The sequence below is a fragment of the Panthera leo genome, chromosome A1 (genome assembly GCF_018350215.1).
Source record: "Panthera leo isolate Ple1 chromosome A1, P.leo_Ple1_pat1.1, whole genome shotgun sequence".
Lineage (NCBI taxonomy): Eukaryota > Metazoa > Chordata > Mammalia > Carnivora > Felidae > Panthera > Panthera leo.
Window position 1 is genome coordinate 169,608,657 of NC_056679.1, and position 19,550 is coordinate 169,628,206.

A 19,550-nucleotide genomic window follows, 5' to 3' on the forward strand; every position below is an offset into this window, starting at 1 on the left:
GTGAGAAATAGACACCCGCTCTGGCTGCCAACCTGCTCCACCCCACTGCCACACACCCAGAGAAGATGGGATTCTACAACCAGAGAAAAGAGTGAGATACTTGAAATACTAGGCAGACAAAATACAGTAGAAATACACGGCAGAGAAAACCAAACATACAGATTTAAAGGAAGCATCACACCTAATTTCAGTTCTAGGAAGGTTCCATAGAAGAAGTAGACTTGAGATAGTTCTTAAAAGATGCGTTTGATTTTAACAGAGACAATGTGCGTGTCCCCATAAAAAGACCAGAATGAGGAAAGATGGTAACAGCAAGCATAGAGAACTAGACATAGTTTCTTCTGTCTGGAGCAGCGCCATCCAATAAAACTTTCTTTAATAATGGCAAGTTCTTTATAAATGCTCTGTCCAATATAACAGCCACTAGCCCCGTGTGGCTTTTGAATATTTGAAATGTGGTAGTGCAACTAAGAAACTGAGTATCTTATTTTAGTTTAATTAAATGTAAATAGCAACATGTAGCCACTGTTTTTAGCACCGGTGTGGTGAACACGGTATGTAGAAGACAGCAGTAGGAAAAACAACTAAATAAGGTCACATTGTGCTAGAATCCAGCTGCTAGTGTCCTTCTCAGACTAGAAGCAGTGGCATCACCTGGAAACTTCCGTTAGAAGTTTCTGTTAGAAATGCAGAATCTCAGGGGGCGCTTGGGTGGTTCAGTCAGCTAAGTGTCCAGCTTCGGCTCAAGTCATGATCTCAAAGTTCTTGAGTTTGAGTCCCAAGTCTGGCTCTGTGCTGACAGCTGGGAGACTCGAGCCTGCTGGAGAATAACATATTCTGCTTCAGATTCTGTGTCTCCCTCTCTCTCTGGCCCTTCCCCACTCATGCTCTGCCTCTCTCTCTCTCTCAAAAGTAAACATTTTAAAAGTAAAAAAAAAAAGAAAGAAAAGGAATACAGAATTTCAGGCCCCACCCCAGACCTGCTAAGTCACAATCTGCACTTTAAAAAGATCCCCAGAGGATTCACATACACACTAAAGCCTTGGCCCAGAACATTCCTCAGGAAGTAATTTCTCTATGCTCTTATCGAACATTTCTAAATAGCTCTTGACCGTAACTCCTATACCCTACAATGTCTAGGAAGCACCCCGTAAAACCTGTCCGCTTGTCCCACCACCACCCAATTCTAAGCCATCTCCATGTACATGGATTCTGCCTTTGCCTTATAACAGCTCTGTCTACTTCCGGTCCTGCCCCTTACATCGCTTTTATTTCACACAGAAGCCAAAAAGTAAAATTGGAAAAACTTCCCTGTTGAAAATTGTGTTTCCTGTTACTACTTGGAATAACATATAAACTTTCACCATGGCCTAGAAGCCCTGCCTGGCTTGGTCCCTATCCTACTTCATCTCAACTTTGGGAAGGGGGAGGGATTTAAGAAGTCCTCTCCTGACCCCACTCAGCCTTATCTTCTACCACACCTCCTAACTGTTGTCTAGGTGTCTTATGGGTGTCTCACATGCCAAGATTATTCCTCTTGGAGGCTTTTTGCACTCGTCCCTTCTGCTTCAAAGTTGCTCTCAAATCTTCCCCTGGCAGGCACCTTATTATTCTGGTTTGCTTCAAGCATCCTCTTCTCAAGAATCTTCCTTGACCGGCCAACTTCTATCAGTCCCGCCTGCACACCCTCACTGAGTATTGTTATGACACTACTTCTTTTCTTTATAGAGCCAAACTTGAGATTTTAGTTTGCCTTCCTCCCTGGATCATAAGCTCTCCTGAGGGCAAGAGCCCCAGCATTTCTTCAGCACTGCATCCACAGAACAGCAGGGGCTCAGAAAATATTTGTTCAATAAATAAATAAAGATACGTTTACCTCCAGGAAACGTTGTGAAATAAAAATTGTAATTTTCAGAATTACAATTTTTCAACAGCTCCTTACATCTTCATGTGTTCATGTCAGTTTCCTGCTCAAAAACCTTCAGGAAGGTCCTATTACCAGAAATTAAGGTATAGCCGTTTCAAGCTGCATTCCTGATCTCTCTGAAGGATGTGGCCTCCTTAGGGAAGATATTATAGTTGCTTAACAACCAGCCATTGCCCCTCTGCCTTCCTTGCTAATAAAACCCGGATTTTATTCATAATCAGATACTCATGAGCTTCAGGAGATGAATTGCTCTTGCTCTAAGTTAGTCATGATAATTTTCTTCTCCAGGCTGGATAATGAATTTAGGAATTGGTATGTGACACAATTTTGGCCAATGAACTATCATGGGAAGCCAACTGGGGACTCCTGGCAGAGGCCTCCTCTCTCTTCAGAAGGAGAGAGCATTGCCTTTAGAGGGCAATGTTTAAAGGCAGTATGGATGTCAGTGTTGATGCTGGAGCTGATGCAGCCATTTTGCAAGCCTATAGCAACAAGGCTGAGGACAAAAGTCAACTAGATGACCAAGTAAAAAATGAGTAGAGCCTGGGTCCCTGATGATGTTGAGCAGCTGAATGAACCCCCTCCAACCTTCTTGTTATGTGAAATAATGTCACTTTACTATTTAAACCATTTGGAGTTTACTGTTTTGTTATAAAGAGCTAAAAACATGTAAACTGATGCTTCTCACTGCTGCCCCAGCACCATGCTTTCTTGTTTACTTTCCCAAATGGGTGCACTTGTACTTGAGCAACTAAGGCTCAATGGTAGTCAGTTCCTCAGAACACAGCCTCTTTGTCCCTACTGCTATCACAACCTTGCATATTTTGCTCAACATGTTTAATAAAACTGTGTCTAGTTATATTGTGTAGAGATTGTTTTTTAATTGTAAGGTGAGAAGAAGGGTTTTAAAAAATGCAAAGTGAATTCAGGATGTGTGTACTAGCAACATGCCTGAAGATTGCAGAGTTCCTTTGGCACATACAGTCAGTGTTTCATTCATTTCAAATGTGGGATTGGGGCCGGCTCCTGTGTAGCAAGATGAACCTTCCAAATGTCAAACAAAATCTGGAGGCAGAGGAGAAAAGGACCAAGGGGCTGGGGTGGGAGCAATGAGTCAGGGGCTTTGAAGTACGTCAGCTAACACTTGAAATATTTTAATATTTTTTTCCAAATATGTGCATATCATTGAAGGACTGTAAGTGAATTTCTGAATCTCCCAATAGGCAAAGGAGGGAAATTGGAATAGTGCTACTTAAAAGGGCATATTTTAAGGGCTTTGATGGAGCCTAGTGTTCTTGGCTCGTATGTTTCATATAGCTTTCCAATTTTTTTATTCACAGGCTTAGCCTTGGGGCTCATTTTCTGGTCCCAAATCTAAATAGCAATGCTAGCAAGCAAGATGTGTCCCTAGGGTCTGGGTATATAAAACATTCCATTAAACCAAATGGAGCCTTCATTGGTTGGCTTTCAAAACATGATCTCAAGTTGTGGTGAGGCCTTTGTTTAGGTCCGAAACTCCCCTCTGGAGCAGAAGATCACAGCACTTGCCTTTCTTGGAATGGATTTCCTTGTCACACGCAGAATTGAAATCATTTTGGGCCAGCTGTATGGAAGTGAGTTCTCATGAAAAACAATTTGACTCATTCCTCTGTCTTGCTAAATGGATTTTTTAAAGTGCAGTTAATAAGATTACTTTGAAGTTAGAATCTGTTTTCTTAGGTAAAATCTACGAATTCATCCTCATTGAATTTATGGAGCTCCCCTTAATAGAGTCTGAAGGTAATCGGTTTTAGATTTTGCACTGAGCTTTCAATAAACATTAACTGAAGTTGTCATTTGGGCAGGGTACCTATGCCAGGCTCTGAGGGAAGAGGATTTTAATAATCCTGCCCTATGGTCTAGTAAAGGAGAGAAGTCCTGTCTGGAGTCAAGATGCCACACGATCAGGGAGCAAGAGAGCCACATTAATGCTGGCTGCACAAATGATGGATATTTGGAGTACAGGGGAAGGAGACTTGGCTTCTTCCGGAAGAGGGAAGGCAGGGAGGTGGGAGGATCTGAGCTGAGCCTGGAAGGATATAAGTATATCACCAACTAGGTGTGGGAGCGGAGATGGCATGAAACCAACAGCACCAAAACAAGACATCTCAAATCTGGTGGAAGTTTTGTGAAGGGGAATTACTGGAAGTTAGGCTGGAAGTATTTTTGCTGAATCTAAAGACTCTCCATAATCTGTATCTAGGCTTTGGACTTGACCAAAGAAAATGGATATATGGTGTGCACATGACTATTGATCTGTAGGCACATTTAAGAATATGAAAGGCAGGAAGAATGTGTGTCATTATCAGGAAATTTTAATGTAACTTCACATAATTGCCAAAAGTGTGAAGAAAGGGACACCTATATTTCTGAATCTGTGGTTCTTTTATTGAGCCACTTGATACTGGATTAAGGCAGTTATGAATTGTATATTTCTTATTATGAACCTCTTGACTCCAGAGATCTGTAGTGACCACATGGTGAAGACTTCCAGTGCAATAGTAGTGCCTTTTCCAAGCTTGGACAGAACAATTTTACAAGGCATTGCATTAGTCCACACTCAATCTACTCCAGGACTATCTCCTGGGTTTAATTTGTCAACCATAAATTCAGGAATATTTGTCACCTAGATAGGAGGTTAAAGAATTGATGAGACACATTATTAAATACTTTCAACTTTAAAAGGTTTAATATTTTAAAGTTTAGTAGATCCTTGTCATAATGCAATCTCTTGGGCCTGTGTCATTGAAATGTAATAATAATGAGGTTTTGTAATTCAGTGAAAAACTGCATAAGGTGAAAGAATAGCCCACCTTATCCTGAATCCCACCCTATTTGCATGAGGAGAGATGAGCAGGGTTTCAACAAAGTCCAAACCCCAGTAGCTTTAACAAGTTCCTATAGCTTTAACAAGGACAGCGAAAATGGAACTCTGTGGGGTAAAAATTTCAAATTAGAAGGAAATGCAAGGGGCAGGGTGGCACCAGTGAAAACGACTGGTCTTTAAAACTATGCACCTGGCTTCATTAAAATCTCTAGAAATAAACAATGAAAGTGAGAGCTGTTCAATATTTAAAAAGAAACTACCTATTCGAGCACCTGGTGTCAGGGAGCCAGGAGTCTGTAGGAGTTCAGAACTTGCCAGGGTTCCAAGTAGAAGACAAACTGTCTGTCTCAGGCATACAGAGGCCTGGGAGCTCAGAGTGTGATGTTACCATCTGTGTGATTGTCACAATCAGCTACCCAGTAATGTTCATAAAGCAGTGAGGGGCTCATGGCAGTGGGCACATTTTGGCTTTTCTGGAAGCCAGGGGAGAAGAAAGCAGCACTAAATGTTGATTCCTTTGTTTCTCTTCCTTTTTTGGAAGGTACGGCAAAAAGTAAAGCAGTGGTAATACAATAACAAAAAAAAAATAATAATTGCCAACATTTATCGAGTGTTATGTGCCAGGCACTGTGAACACATGACATACTTATGTCATTTAATCCTTACAACCAACCTATACAGCTATGCTATTATTATACCCATTTTACAGAATGGGAAAGTGAGGGTTAATGAAAGTGAACTCCAACCGTGGTCTATCTAGGGGTCTGAGAACTACAGTCCGCAGGCCAAAGCTAGCCTGCTGCATGTTTTTGTCAATAAAGTTTTATTAGAACATAGTGATGCTGTTTGTTTACGTACTTTCTATGGCTGCTGTATGACTACAGAGGCAGAGTTGAGGGGTTGTGACACAGACCATATAACCCCCAAAGCTGAACAATATTTACTAATGGTCCTTTAGAGAAATAATAGCCCTCTTGTCTATCTGACTATAGAGTCCACTTGATGTGGAATCCCGAGAGTTGTCACTCCAGGGAGTATTTTAGTTATAAAAGAGCATGGAAAATGCGGCAGCAGTAGAAGAAAGAGCAGTAGACTGGGAACCTGGAACTCTGGATTCTAGTCTGACCTCTGTCAAAAAGTGGCCATGGGACCTTGGAACGATCACTCTGCCTCCTAAGAAATCTTTTTTCTGATCTACTAATGAAAGCCACATTGCCAAGTTTCCAAATTAGAAGGTGTCCTAAACACTTTTTTTGGTTTTCAGGAAGCTATTTCACTGGTTCTCCATGGCAACTCTCACAGCCCTTGGCAAGTTGCCTTTTGAAGTCTTATTTCTCTATGTTTTGGTTATGGCACCTTTGAGTAGTTAGAAGTTTGGGGATGGAAATAGTACTATATGTTTGATGCAAAGACCTATTTTTGTTTTCTTTTTGTGAACACCAGTGTTTCCTTCCCCTGAAACAACCTAAGCCTGACGTTTTCTCTGGAGAGGTAGAAGCCTGAAGTTAAAGAGTAATATGAAAAATCCTGAAAGGATTATGTGAAAACCATTGAGTTTTACCCTATGAAGGAACATCCAAAACTCCTACACAGTATGGGCTTCAGATCAGTGCAGGTGCCTGTGGAACAGGAGATTCTTCCACTGAAGGACTAACAGAGCTGATCATTTTAGATCTCAAGAAATCTTAATCTTCGGCCTTCTATAGTTGAAATCAGTCCTGGTGTAGCTTTGCTCTGAAAGATTGAGGGAAAGGACTGTTTAGTAAAATACAGACTGCCCTTGTGAGAAGTGTCTGAGCTATCGCCTTATACAAAGAGGATTTGATGGGAAGGTTGATATTGGGACGTTGTCTTGTTCTATGATGCAACATGGTGGTTTGAAATAAGAAACGTGTTAGTTTGGTGATCCTGTCTTGACTCTTTTCTATTTAGAGTATAAAGATTTGGAGTGGGAGCCAGAAGAAGATAATTAAATGTAAGTCTTTGAATTCAACCTCAGTCAAGTTTGAGTCTGAGAGAAGCTATACGAATATTTTAGGAACAGCAAAATGTCAGAACTTCATGAGCATGATTTGAAAATGAACTTCCATGTGGCTAATATGAGCTGTGGCCTGTTGGGTCTCAAGCTGATATAACACTGCCTGTTCTGGGCTTGCTTTGTGTTCACCTCCTCTTATGATCCAAGGCATTTGAGGTCGGTCCAAGGTGGCTCCTAAAGAGAGATGTCTGTGTCCTTTTTCCAGGAACCTGCAAATGTTACCTCATTTGGGGAAGGGGCCTTTGCAGAGGTAGTGAGATCACCCCGGATTATCTGGGTGAGCCCTAAATCTAATGACAAGTACCCTTATAAGAGACAGACTGGAAAACACAGTGAAAAGGAGGCCACATGACCCCAGAGGCAGAGACTGGAATGATGTGGCTGTAAGTCAAAATATGCCAACCGTTACCAAAAGCTGGCGGTGTCTACGAAGGGTTCTCCACTAGATCTGCAGAGGGAGTGTGGGCCTATTGGTGCCTCGATTTCAGACTTCTGGCATCCACGACGGTGAAAGAATAGGTTTCTATTGTGTTAAGTTGCCTAGTTTGTGGTCATTTCTACAGCAGACCCAGAAAACTAGTATCGTTCTCAAAACACATTTATCTAAACCATCCTGCTGTCCTCTGGAGAAGTGTATGGGGGTTTCTCCAGTCTCCCCAGGATCCTGTCAGAGAATGAAAGGCTGCAGGATTACGTTGATTTGTGACAGACACGGTATTGGGGCAAGATGAGAAAGGCACAAAACTAGACAAGAACCCTTCAGTATTTGATTCATTTTGTGGGATTACTTACCCACTGGCAGTTTAGAATACACATTGGAATAAAAACAGGAAGATGTTTTCACTGATTTGCCACCATTTACCACAGAATGTTACTCATCTAGTTCTAATTTGAGTAAAGTCTTTTCAAGAGGAAATCGCTGGATACTTGTCAATAATAGAGAATATGAATAATTTTCACTTCTCAGGAACTTCTAATTTTTAGAGCACTTTTAATATGCAGACCAATTTGCACCCTCTCATCTCACAATAACTCTGTGAAGCAGGTCAGACAGGTATGATTATGGATCTTTCAAAGCTGTGCATCTTAACGCTGGAGAGCTAATGAAGGAAGCCACATTGGAAGGTTATTTTTCCAGATTCAATACCCTGCTCACCCACCTACCCCTTAGGGAATAACTGCACCTAACAGAGACTTGACAAACTGACACCATATTTACTTGGAAATGTCCTTGCACGAGACCAGACAAAAAAAAATTTTAGAAGAAAAATAGAGATTTTTCCTATCACATAACAAAACACACATATAAAATATATACATGTGTCCTACACAGAATATGATAAAGATTGCATTTCACATTGGGGGTAAGGAGGTAGACCATTAATAAATGGTGTTTATTTGGAGAAAAAATAAAATTGCATATCCACCTCAAAACGCATAAAAATAATTTGCATATGAAAGATTTAATTGCAAAAATCAAGACTAGAAATATAATAGAAGACGTACAGGAAAATATCTTAATCATTTGAGCGTAAAGAAGGCTTAATGCATAGTATGAACTTAAGAGCTAAAAAATTAGACAAATTTGATTATAAAAGCTAAAAATTGTATGGCAAAAGATGGCATCAATAAAGTTAAAAGAAAAAGAAAACAACATATAGTGGCGTTATTCGCAAATTTATTCAACACTTTTGGAGCTATTTATTCAATTATGGGCCAGACACTGTAGTCAGAGTTGGGAACAAAACACTGAATAAGGTAAGTGCATGCTTGACCTCACGAATTGAGTGAGGAATCCACACTGAACAACTACCTTTGAGTGTAATGAATATTATAAAGGTCAAGTCTGGATGCCATGGGAAAGGATGACACGGGTAAGTAGTGACAGACAAGAGTTAACATCTCTAATGTACAAAGGACTCATGGAAATCAATGAGAAAAATATTAGTATAGAAAAGTTGGAAATGGAGGGTGCCTGGGTGGCTCAATTAGTTGAGCATTTGACTCTTGATCTTGTCTCAGGTCACGATCTCACAGTCAGTGAGATGGAGCCCTGCACAGAGCTCTGCACTGACAGTGCAGAACCTGCTTGGGATTCTCTCTCTCCCTCTCTCACTGCCCCTCCCCAACTTGTGCGTGTGCTTTCAGTCTCTCAAAATAAATAAGCTTTAGAAAAAAAAAAAAAAAAAGAAAAATTGACAATGTATATGCCATGGAAATTCCCAAATGAAGAATGAAAAGATAATTATCCTAATGAATAACCAAATATATGCAAATCAAAGGTAGATATAATGTTTTGCCCATCAGATTATGAAAGAATAAAGTGAGTTCATTAAAAACCGTTAATAATGAGATATAGAGGGATGGGCACTCTTGCATTCTTTGGTAGGAGTGTAAATTGTAGAAAATGTGATATGCGTATTAACATTTACTGTTTAGAAATCTGTTACCCGATCTAATATATTATGGACTGAACATACCTGTTCCTCCCAAAATTCATATTGAATTGAATTCATATTGAAGCCCTAATCCCATAATGTGATGGTTTTTGGAGACGGGGCCTTTGAGAAGTAATTAATGTTAGACGAGGTCAGGAGGGTGGAGCCCCATGATGGCATTAGTGCCTTCATAAAAAGAGACACCAGAGAGCTTGCTCTCTCTCCACAGACACACTCTGCAGAAACGCCATGTGAGGATATAGTGGTTATGCAGCAACCGATAGGGAGATTCTTACATGTAGATATGGTAATGTGTCATAAGATATTTTGTTCAGTAGGAATTGTAGTTCAATATGTATAGCATGATCCACTTATGTAAACAAAGTATATAAAACATATATACGCGACAATTTATAAACTGCTACAGGGTGCCAAGTACTATGCTCAGCACTTAACATAGTTTATCTCAGTTTTTCCATATAATAGCCACATGTGGTAGGTAGTATCCCTATCCCTGTTTCACAGATAAAATATTGAGGGCTAAGAGGTTAATTTGTCTACTCACACTAAGTGGCCAAGCTGGAATGTGAATCCATGCTCTTAACCATTACAGTCTGCATAAACGTTCAAACGGGACAAATACCAACGGTTACTATTGTAAAATAGGGATGGGAATAGGAATGAAACTACATATGCCTTTAATTTTTTGATATTGTTTATTGTAATTATTGGTGATATGGCATTGTTGTTAAAAATTCAAAGGCATTTCTGTTTTTGGATGAAAAAGGGGGCACCTGTGTGGCTCAGTTGGTTAAGTGTCTAACTTGAGCTCAGGTCATGATCTCGTGAGTTTGAGACCCACATTGGGCTCTGTGCTGACAGCTCAGAGCCTGGAGCCCACCTTAGATTCTGTGCCTCGCTCTCTCTCTGCACCTCCCCTGCTTGCACTCTGTCTCTCTCTCTCTCTCTCAAAAATAAATAAAAACATTTGAAAAATTTAAAAAGAGAATGTATAATTCCTGACTTTTGCCTATCTATGAGATAATGTCTACAGTCAGTGAACTGTTCATGTTGTCATATTAATGCAAAATACATTGAAAGCTATCATTTAGGATCATTTCTTAATTAATTAAGCTGTTATCAGAAAACCAATTCAGTTTATAAATGAGGGAAAGAAAGCTTTAATACAAATTATTTTTCTATAAAACTTGCAAGACAGAGAAAACTATAAAATGTCAAAACTTGGAGGGGTGCCTGGGTGGCTCAGTCAGTTAAGTGTCCAACTTGGGCTCAGGTCATGATCTCACAGTTCATGAGTTCGAGTCCTGTGGCGGGCTCTGTGCTGACAGCTCAGGGCCTGGAGCCTGCTTCTGATTCTGTGTCTCCCTCCCTTCAGCTCTTCCCCTGCTCACACTCTGTCTCTCTCTCAAAATAAATAAAGATTAAAAAAATTTTTTTAAATGTCAAAGCTTGGAGTAACCACCATAGAGTTCCCTAAGTTTGTATTATTCAAAGGGATACCATTTTCCTGCCATATCATTTGACAGACACAGTTGTGGCTTGGTGAAAACAGGTTTACAATGAAAACAAATTAGATTGAATTAACTTAAAAATTTGTATTTATATCTGGACCCTGTCCTTTTACTAGCTAGTTCATTAAATAACAAATTATTTACTCTCTTGGAACTTTACTTTCTTCATATTTAAAATGGAGATGTTAGTCCCTAACTTTCTGGGTTTACATATATTAAATCCTCTAATATGCCCAGCACATTGCCAACCACTTAGGTGCTTAATAAGCATTGACTATATATCTATAGAGATACAATTTAAACTCTTAAGTAGAGAGTTAAATTGGTCATCTCAGATTTTTCTGTCCTCAGCTACACTAGTCCAGAAGGAAGGTGGTTTTCTCCCACTCACTAGCACAAGCCAGCAACAGCACCATCCGGACTGGATGTTCATCACTATGGTAACAACCGTGGTCTCCCTGCTTCCTGCTCAGTGTTTATTCTCCCATTTTTCTCTCTTCTCAGAGCCAGACTCAGCATTATGGCTCCCAGTCAGAAGTCCTTTTCAAAAGAATAGACAAATTATAGCAAATGGAAATTGGACAGAATCTCTTTTTCCCTCAAAATAAGATGCTGCTATAGTACCTTTTTTTTTGGTAAAAGGAATCTAAATATGATACTTCCATCCTTGTAACAACACTAGATTACTTTGTTTGATGGAAATATAAGCAGGAGGCAAGGTTTTTGATACTCACTTAATCCTAATGGATTTGCTGACTACTCTTTAAAGCTCTAACCTAGGAACATTCCATTGAAGGGACTATGAAAGTAAAGACACAGACACAGGAATGCAATCAGTAGATCCGACGGTCCATGGGTTGGGTGACTTTGTTGAAAAAGAAGGCTGACAGAGGTGAGGAGTGGGATATAAAACTGGAATGCCAGTTTGGGGCCATGTTGTCAAAGAATGGACACTACTAACCTTGTTAGTTTCTTGAAAGAAAGTCATCTCTCCTTGTACCAGATTTCTCCGTAATGATCTCTAGAGTACTTTACTCCCCATTTCTTTGATTCTAGCATCTTCAAGAGACCCTAAAGTAGGGAAACTCAATGATATTTGGTCTAAAGCAGTTTGCCATCTACGGCCCTAGATGCAATGGTTACATTTGCACAAATTATTTTCTTCTTAGCTTCCAGTTTCTGAGACGCAAATCTATCTAGATTATTGTTTTTACAGGGAAAATATTTTTGCAAACATTAAACTGACAATTTTTTCATTCCAAGAAATCATGTTGCTGTGTGGTTCTGCACTTATTAAATCAGTGGGCTTCGTCATTTCACAGGAGGTTGGAACAGAGAAGTCATTTCTTGGCCTTCAGTGGGAAAACATATTTTTAAAAATTCACAGTGAGACCATAGTATTGAAATCGAGGCTTTGTTAGGAGGGAAAAAAGTTTGTTTAAATTTGCCAAAATTCCTTTTACAAATCAGATGCTAAGCCTAGGGACTCTGGGTCACAGAATTTTATTATAAGCCATAGGGTAAATGACTGATATATGTTTTAAGGGATGTTTCTACCTTACAGGAACAGAGGAAAACCTTCATATTTCTGAGGAGGTGGATGGGAGGAGAAAGGAGAAGAAATACACGTCATTAGACATGAATATCCCAGCAGTCTGGCCTCTTGGGGTTGTACTTTGTTGGATTATGTGGTGGAAACACGTTCCAGAACAGTGGGTTTATTCTAGCATATATTTCAGAGCATCCCCACAGTTGGCATGACACTACGTCTAACACGGTGCCAGACAGGAATTTAGAAATGGCTGAGGGAGGTGTCTAGAGGGCTGAGCTTTAGATGTCACCCCATTTATTCATATCCTACCATATGCCTTATCCTTGCAGAGATGGGAAAGGAAAGAAGCAATGGACCAGAAGAGCCCTAACATCAGACTGAAGCCATTGTGGGGCATTTGGGTGGCTTAGTCAGTTAAGTGTCTGTTGATTTTTGGCTCAAGTCATGATCTTGCAGTTCATGAGATCGAGCTCTGTGTTGGGCTCTGTGTTGACAGTATGGAGCTTGCTGAGATTCTCTCCTTCTCTCTCTGCTCCTATCCTGCTTGTGCGTTCTCTCTCTCTCCGTCTCAAAAGACATAAACTTTTTAAAAAGAAGGCATGTGTAAACATGTCACCTTATAACTAAGGCTGTGACTTCAGCAGAGGGAGCCAACATGGCATATGAAGGAACCCGGTGAGGAAAAGTATACTTCAATAGAAGCCACTATTGTCACATGGGCAGCGGATGAAACAAGTTACAGCACATCAGATACCAGCAAGGATCCAGGGGGACAGTACATGACCCTAAGGACATTTCATTTACAGTATGTGGTCACACACAAGTGACCACATCCAGCTTGAGCAGGATGAGGTAAAGGAAAGGGACCAGAACAATCCTTAGAAGAAGATCAAATTTTGAACTAAGACTGAGGCATTTTTAGATAGCAAATATATAGAGAATCAAGAAAGTTTATTTTTACTAAGTGTGTGTAACTTTTGAATGCTCTGTGTTCTTAACCTCACAGAGAACTTCTTGGAGGACTTCTGGTGGAGTAAATGTATATTTAGCCTTAAATAATAGAGAAAAAATAGCCACTCCTAATGGCTATAAGAATATAATAGAATTAGATTCAAAATCACAGCATCTCATGGGTAAGGGAGATTTTTTAGTTCAACCACCTAGTTAACCCATACCAGCAAAAAAATGAGCCTACCCATGTGCAGCCAGTAGACTGCTGTGATGTGCTTTGATGACTGGAATCCTTGTTATCCTACCCATTACCCAGTGAATACAGATTTCAAATAAAAATACATGTTATTTGTGCACACTAGTTTTTGTAAGGCATTGTGCATTCTGTGAATGCTCAATAAATATTTGCAATAGACTGGAGCAAAAGAGGGTTAACTTGCAAGAGATCTTAGAGGTCATGTGTTTTAATGTTTCTCTGGATAATCTTCATTGGAATCACCTTAACTGTGTTCCAACTCAGATTCTTGGACCCTACCCTTTACTGAATCACAAATCTTTAGTGATGAACTTGGGGTCTGCAGTTTAAATAGCAGATTTGCTTTATGCCCTTCACACTACTGATCTATCCAATCTCTCATGTAACAGATGAGGAAACTGCAGTGCAAAACAAATGGCTTGGTCTGGATCACTGCACTGATTAGTGAAAAAGAGCCAAGATTTTATCTATTAACACTTGTCGACAGTTCATTAATGCAGGGAGTCAGTTTCTACACACAGTATGGAGAAAGAGGATGGAGAGGTGTTGGGGATCATTGCATAAGATGTACCAGGCTGTTTGATCTTGGCTTGTAGTCACTCGATGCTCTTTTCTTTCCTACACTCCACCTCCATGACTCTCTCCAAGCTGTTGTTCATATGGTAATCATTCCTATGGATGTGACAAGGTCAGTAAACTCTTCCAGCTTGGAGTTACACTCTCAGTCCAGTGATGCAAGAATTTGGATGATCAGCACATTTTAGTGATGAGGTTCTGGAAAAACTGACTTCTTACCCAGAACCACATACAACATTGTGTCATACTGGGAGAATGATTTCCTGTATTATATGGGAGGTACACGTGGACCCAGGACCAAGACCAGTTGTCCACCCACAAATGTCATTCCTTTCTTAATTTGAGAGATTGACCAGGAATGCTTATTCCATATCAATAGATTGTTTTTATTTAATTTTCCCCAAGAAAGGAAGTTAGGCTTTCAGTCCAGGGACAATTTCTTTTCAGACACAATTGCAGTGAACCAGTTGCTATCATCAGAGACCCCTTTAATTCCATTCTTCTGTTGTCCTAAATGCAATGCAGATTTTTGTCTTTATGTCTCCAGCAGGTATTCAGCCTTGCCTAATTCCACTTCCCCTCTGTAGGATGCATTCCCATTTCTAGAGTTGTTCTGCAGCTTGCTCTCACCTACCTGTTTATATGTTTATGTGCATTTTAATGTTATCATTTGTATTCAACAAATGACCTTTAAGGGACAATCATAAAGTAACTGATTTTTTTTTCTCTTATGACTACTATAGCAAACCCACTTCGAAGACTGGTTCTTTCTGTCCCCAGATGATACCACACACCAGAAAATAAAATACCCTTTCATGTGCAGAGTAGTGTCAATTCTGCCACCTGGATGTCTGTCCAGTCAAAACTCCAAGTTTATTGAAAGCTACAGTCTCTCTCCTCCTCCAGCTTTCACCTGGCAGGGCCCAAGATGTGAAGGTGAGCAGAATGTGATTGGCTTCCTTACTCTGCCAGCTCTTCTCTGCCTTCCTCCCCAACTCCCTGACAAGATAAGAGGGAAGGAGGAGAGGCAAGAACTGACATCAATTTGTGGCAGACATTTAAAGTTGACTTTGTCCTGGGACATTTTCCTGGGTTCTTTGGGACTGTCCATTGCTGGGAATCTCTCACCAAACTTTTTCTCAATGTGGGCACATGCTTTTGAGGACCAGTATGGCTTTCTCTCCCTGCTTCCTGGGTATCTTGTGATGCATCTCCATCTCTGGGTGTTCCATCTTCCCAAAATACAGCCCATTTTTCCTTTAGCCTCCTGTTAGCACCAAGCCTCAGCCACATAGTTAACCCATAGATTTCTCAGGCACTGGTTTCATGCTAGCCTGGTATCAGAGAGCACACTGAAGGTTCAACTTGTGGTCTACTTTATTCTCCCTCACTAGACTAGAAGACAGGAGAAAGCAACATTGACCACTCTCCCAACTGGGGGGTTGGAGAGGGTACAGTGTGCAGGAAGGGATGAGACATAGCACTGTGGTAAATCTCTAAAGAAATGTTTTTCTCTAATTGCTATTCTGCAGGTATTTAATTTCAACTGTTTTATATCCTTCTCTTTAAGTTTATTTATTTATTTTGAGAGAGAGAGACAGAGAGAGAGAGAGAGAGCATGCACATGGGGGAAAGGCAAAGAGAGAAGGAGAGAGACAATCCGACACAGGCTCCATGCTGTCAGCACAGAGCCCAACTTGGGTCTCAATCCCATGAACTGTGAGATCATGACCTGAGCCAAATCCAAGAGTTGGATCCTTAACCAACTGAGGCACCCAGGTGTTCCTCTTATACCCTCCTTTTGAGAAAGGCAAAGCTGGATTTGAACCACATGCATCACAATTCTTGCAGAGGTAGTCTTGTGCATCCTTTTAGAATCTGGGAATCCTTTCCAGCTATTGTCTTAGAGCTTAGCTTCAACTGAGGCTTTTACCTTCCTGTTGTGTTCAGTTAGAGACAGATCTGTGCAATTGACCAGAGGGTGGTGAGGAAATAACCTCTGAGGGTTATCCACCTCTCTCTTTCCTTATGTTTGGGGCCTTCTCCTCCCCTCTTCCACTTTTTTTTTTTTTTTTTAATTTTTAACGTTTATTTATTTTTGAGAGACAGAGGCTTTCTCGCTTCGAGTAAACTCTGCCTGCTTGTAGGGACAGAGAGACACTGTTGTCTATTGCCTACGTAAGTGTGGTATCAAGCACTAAAAAAGATCATGCTGTGAACTCGTTTTGCCAGTTGTATTTCAGCTTGTGTGTACATATTTTTTTCCACTTCTTTACTTGCAATAGAAGAACAAACAAAGCCAACTAAAAGAAAATGACTTTGGAAAAAAAATTTTTTAATTAAAAAATGACTTTGGTAAAACAACACAAAGCAAGCATGGCCATTTTTTTTCAAACTAAGAATTTTTTGACGTATTTTGTTTACTGTTGAAAAGAAAATAATAGAAATAAATTAAAATGATGTAGATGCAGAGCTAGGAAGATATTAAAATCAACACACTGCATTATATTGTTATCAATGATTTATTTGGCCATGTGACAAATGTTATAAATGTTTCAACTTTCCTCTAGACCCTAAAGAGAATGTTTCTTGTTCACATTAAACTAGTATACTTTGGAAAATAATTTGAATTTAAGAAGCTAAATATTTAGAACAATTTTGATTAGATTGTATATTAACGAGGGTTTATATATTCATCATTAGTAATTCCCAATCTAATATTGCCAATGAGGAAACTCTGAACAGCTGCCATCTAGAATTCTAAAATATCACTCGTTGATAAATGTGCAACATAAGCACCATAGCTCAACAAAATGAAGTGCAATTTTCTCTTCAGTCAGAGAAAAGAGCAAGTTCAAGATTAGTTATGCATTAAACAGTCCATTTGGGGAGGCTAATTAGAGAGAGAAGACCTTGAAATAGAAGTCATCAGAAAAAGCCAGCAGATGAGTCTTTTTGGAGACTTAATTTGTCCTTTGTCACAGACAAGAACACCTGTGAAAAGTGCAAGTTGCCCTCATTCAAACTCTGGTTATGAGGTTCAGAAGGTTTTCTAATCCTAGAGAAAAAAAAAAACAAAACAGTAGTGGTTCATGAGACTGTCTTTAGGGGTTCTGGTGCCTTTTCAGTTTCAGGTTTCCAAATCAGTATAACAGGCATACAAATTAAGTGCCCAAAAAAAGACTTGGGCACAAGAATTTGGATTGTTCTCTTTTCCCCAGGACTTTACAAGGACTGAGAATGAATAAGGCATATAGTGTTAATACAGTTACATTTTCAACAGGAAATCTAACATGTGAAAAAAAGTATCTGAATTCTATGCCATTTACATGCACTCAGATTAGTATAATTCTCACTCCAACCACATAACAATGCTCTGAAGCTGCCCCAGTTTAATGTCACATATTATTTTTTATAGTTCATTAATCAAAAACAAGAAAGAAGTAATTCTTGTGTAAGTTGTAATCACTTTAGTATCATTAATGTGCCAATTTCCTAGAAAATTCAGATGATATTTTTAAACAAATTTGTGTTAGATGATTAGTATCCAGAAGGTTTCTCAGTATTTTCACAAAAAAAGAGCAAGGGAAAAAAATATTTTTGAGAAGGGTAAGAGTGTCGATTGTCCATTATGAGGGATGTCTACCAGAATTAGTGATCGTTCCCATGAAATATCTCTGAGCAGACTGTCCCGGGCCTGTCTTTTCTATGGAATGGATAAAATGCCCTCAAGAAAAGACCAGAATCATAAATTAAGAGGTTTTTTTTTCCCCTTAGAGGCTGTTTTCTGAAGAGTTGGCAGCCCAGCCCTGAAGCAAGATAGGCCAGAAATTCAACTCTTAAACTTTATCAGTGTCAAAACCCCTCAGATGATCCATTAAAATCTAAGACCATGTATTTTCTCTTCAGAAAAACTATTTTATCGTAAAAAGACTAGTTTTGTTCTTCATGTGCAAGTAGCGAGGCCAAGGAAGGTCACTTGTGGTGATTGCATAATGAGGCTTAGTGAATGGCTGACCTCACCCACTCCTCTGAACTCAGAGTAGGAAGTGCTTAAAGGCCAGAGAATTACCTCTGGGTCATACCTTTCAGTGCTCTTTCACTTCCCCTCAAGTCTTCCTTACCTTTGTAGAGGAAGTATGTAGATCCCAAGGGAACAAAATATCCTATTGACCTAAATAGATTACTGCAAGTATAGGCTTCTTGGAAAAAAAGCTCCAAATCTCCTCAGTCTATGATCTCACCCTTGTGGATCACCTCATTCATATTTAATTCCTACAACCAGAGAAAATACTCAAACTGTTGAACAACTAATAAGGCACCTTTATGGATAATTCAAATGGCACCCTGGAATAATGTTGGAACAGGGTCCTGGAGGTCCCTCCACCTTTAGTTAGAAGATTATGGAGAAGGCAAATAAGGAGGCTTGGGGAACACTGTAGGGCCTGGGGCAGTGGTTATTTACCAACTTATATAGAAGAATTTCAATTTTTTTGTTTTGTTTTCTTTTTGAGAGTGAGAGCATGTGCATGCATGGAGGGGCAAAGGGAGAGGGAGAGAATCTTAAGCAGGCTCCACACCCAGGAGGTGGGGCTTGCTCTCCTGAACCAATCCTGAGATAATGACCTGAGTGGAAATCAAGAATCAGTCCCTCAACCAACTGAGCCACCCAGGCACCTCAAGAATTTCAGTATTTTAACAGTCAATACAGCTGTATGAGTGTGATCTATCTGGATGGAAGCCCTGCTCACAGCACTATGAGGTAGAAATTACCATCTCTGTTTCATAGTCAAGGAAATGGAGACTCAGGAGGTTAAGTATTTTTGCCCCCGTCACTCAGCTAGAGGAAGACAGGGAGGAGGGTACCCAGTCTGGTAAGACTTTATGTGACGTTTCTCTTAGCTAGGCCGGCATTTATCAGCTCCTCAGTATCAAGTGTGATGTGAAAACAAGTTTAGATATGTCCTCGCCTCTCCCCCATTCTGGGAAGTTGGCCTGGCTGCAAGAAGACCAGGGAAGTGAGCTTCTACAAAGAAAAAGTGGTTTCTGTCCCACATCCGACCTCAAGAGGTGCAAGAGCCCATGGCCTTGTTCAGGCTGCATAAGACCCCACTCAGTGCGTTCCTGAGTAAGAGATGGAAACCTGAGGAACCTTCTATTCTGAGATTGTTTTGGGAACAGAAGGCTGAAATACAGTCCTCTCTCTTTTTTTTTTTTTAATATTTTATTTATTTTTGGAAAAGTGCAATCGGGGCAAGCGTTAGAGAGAGGAGGACAAAGGATCTGAAATGGGCTCTGTGCTGACAGGCTGACAGCAGTGAGCCAGATGCAGGCCCTGAACTTGCGAACCATGAGATCAAGACCTGAACTGAAGTCGGTCACTCGACCCACTGAGCCACCCCGGTGCCCCTGAA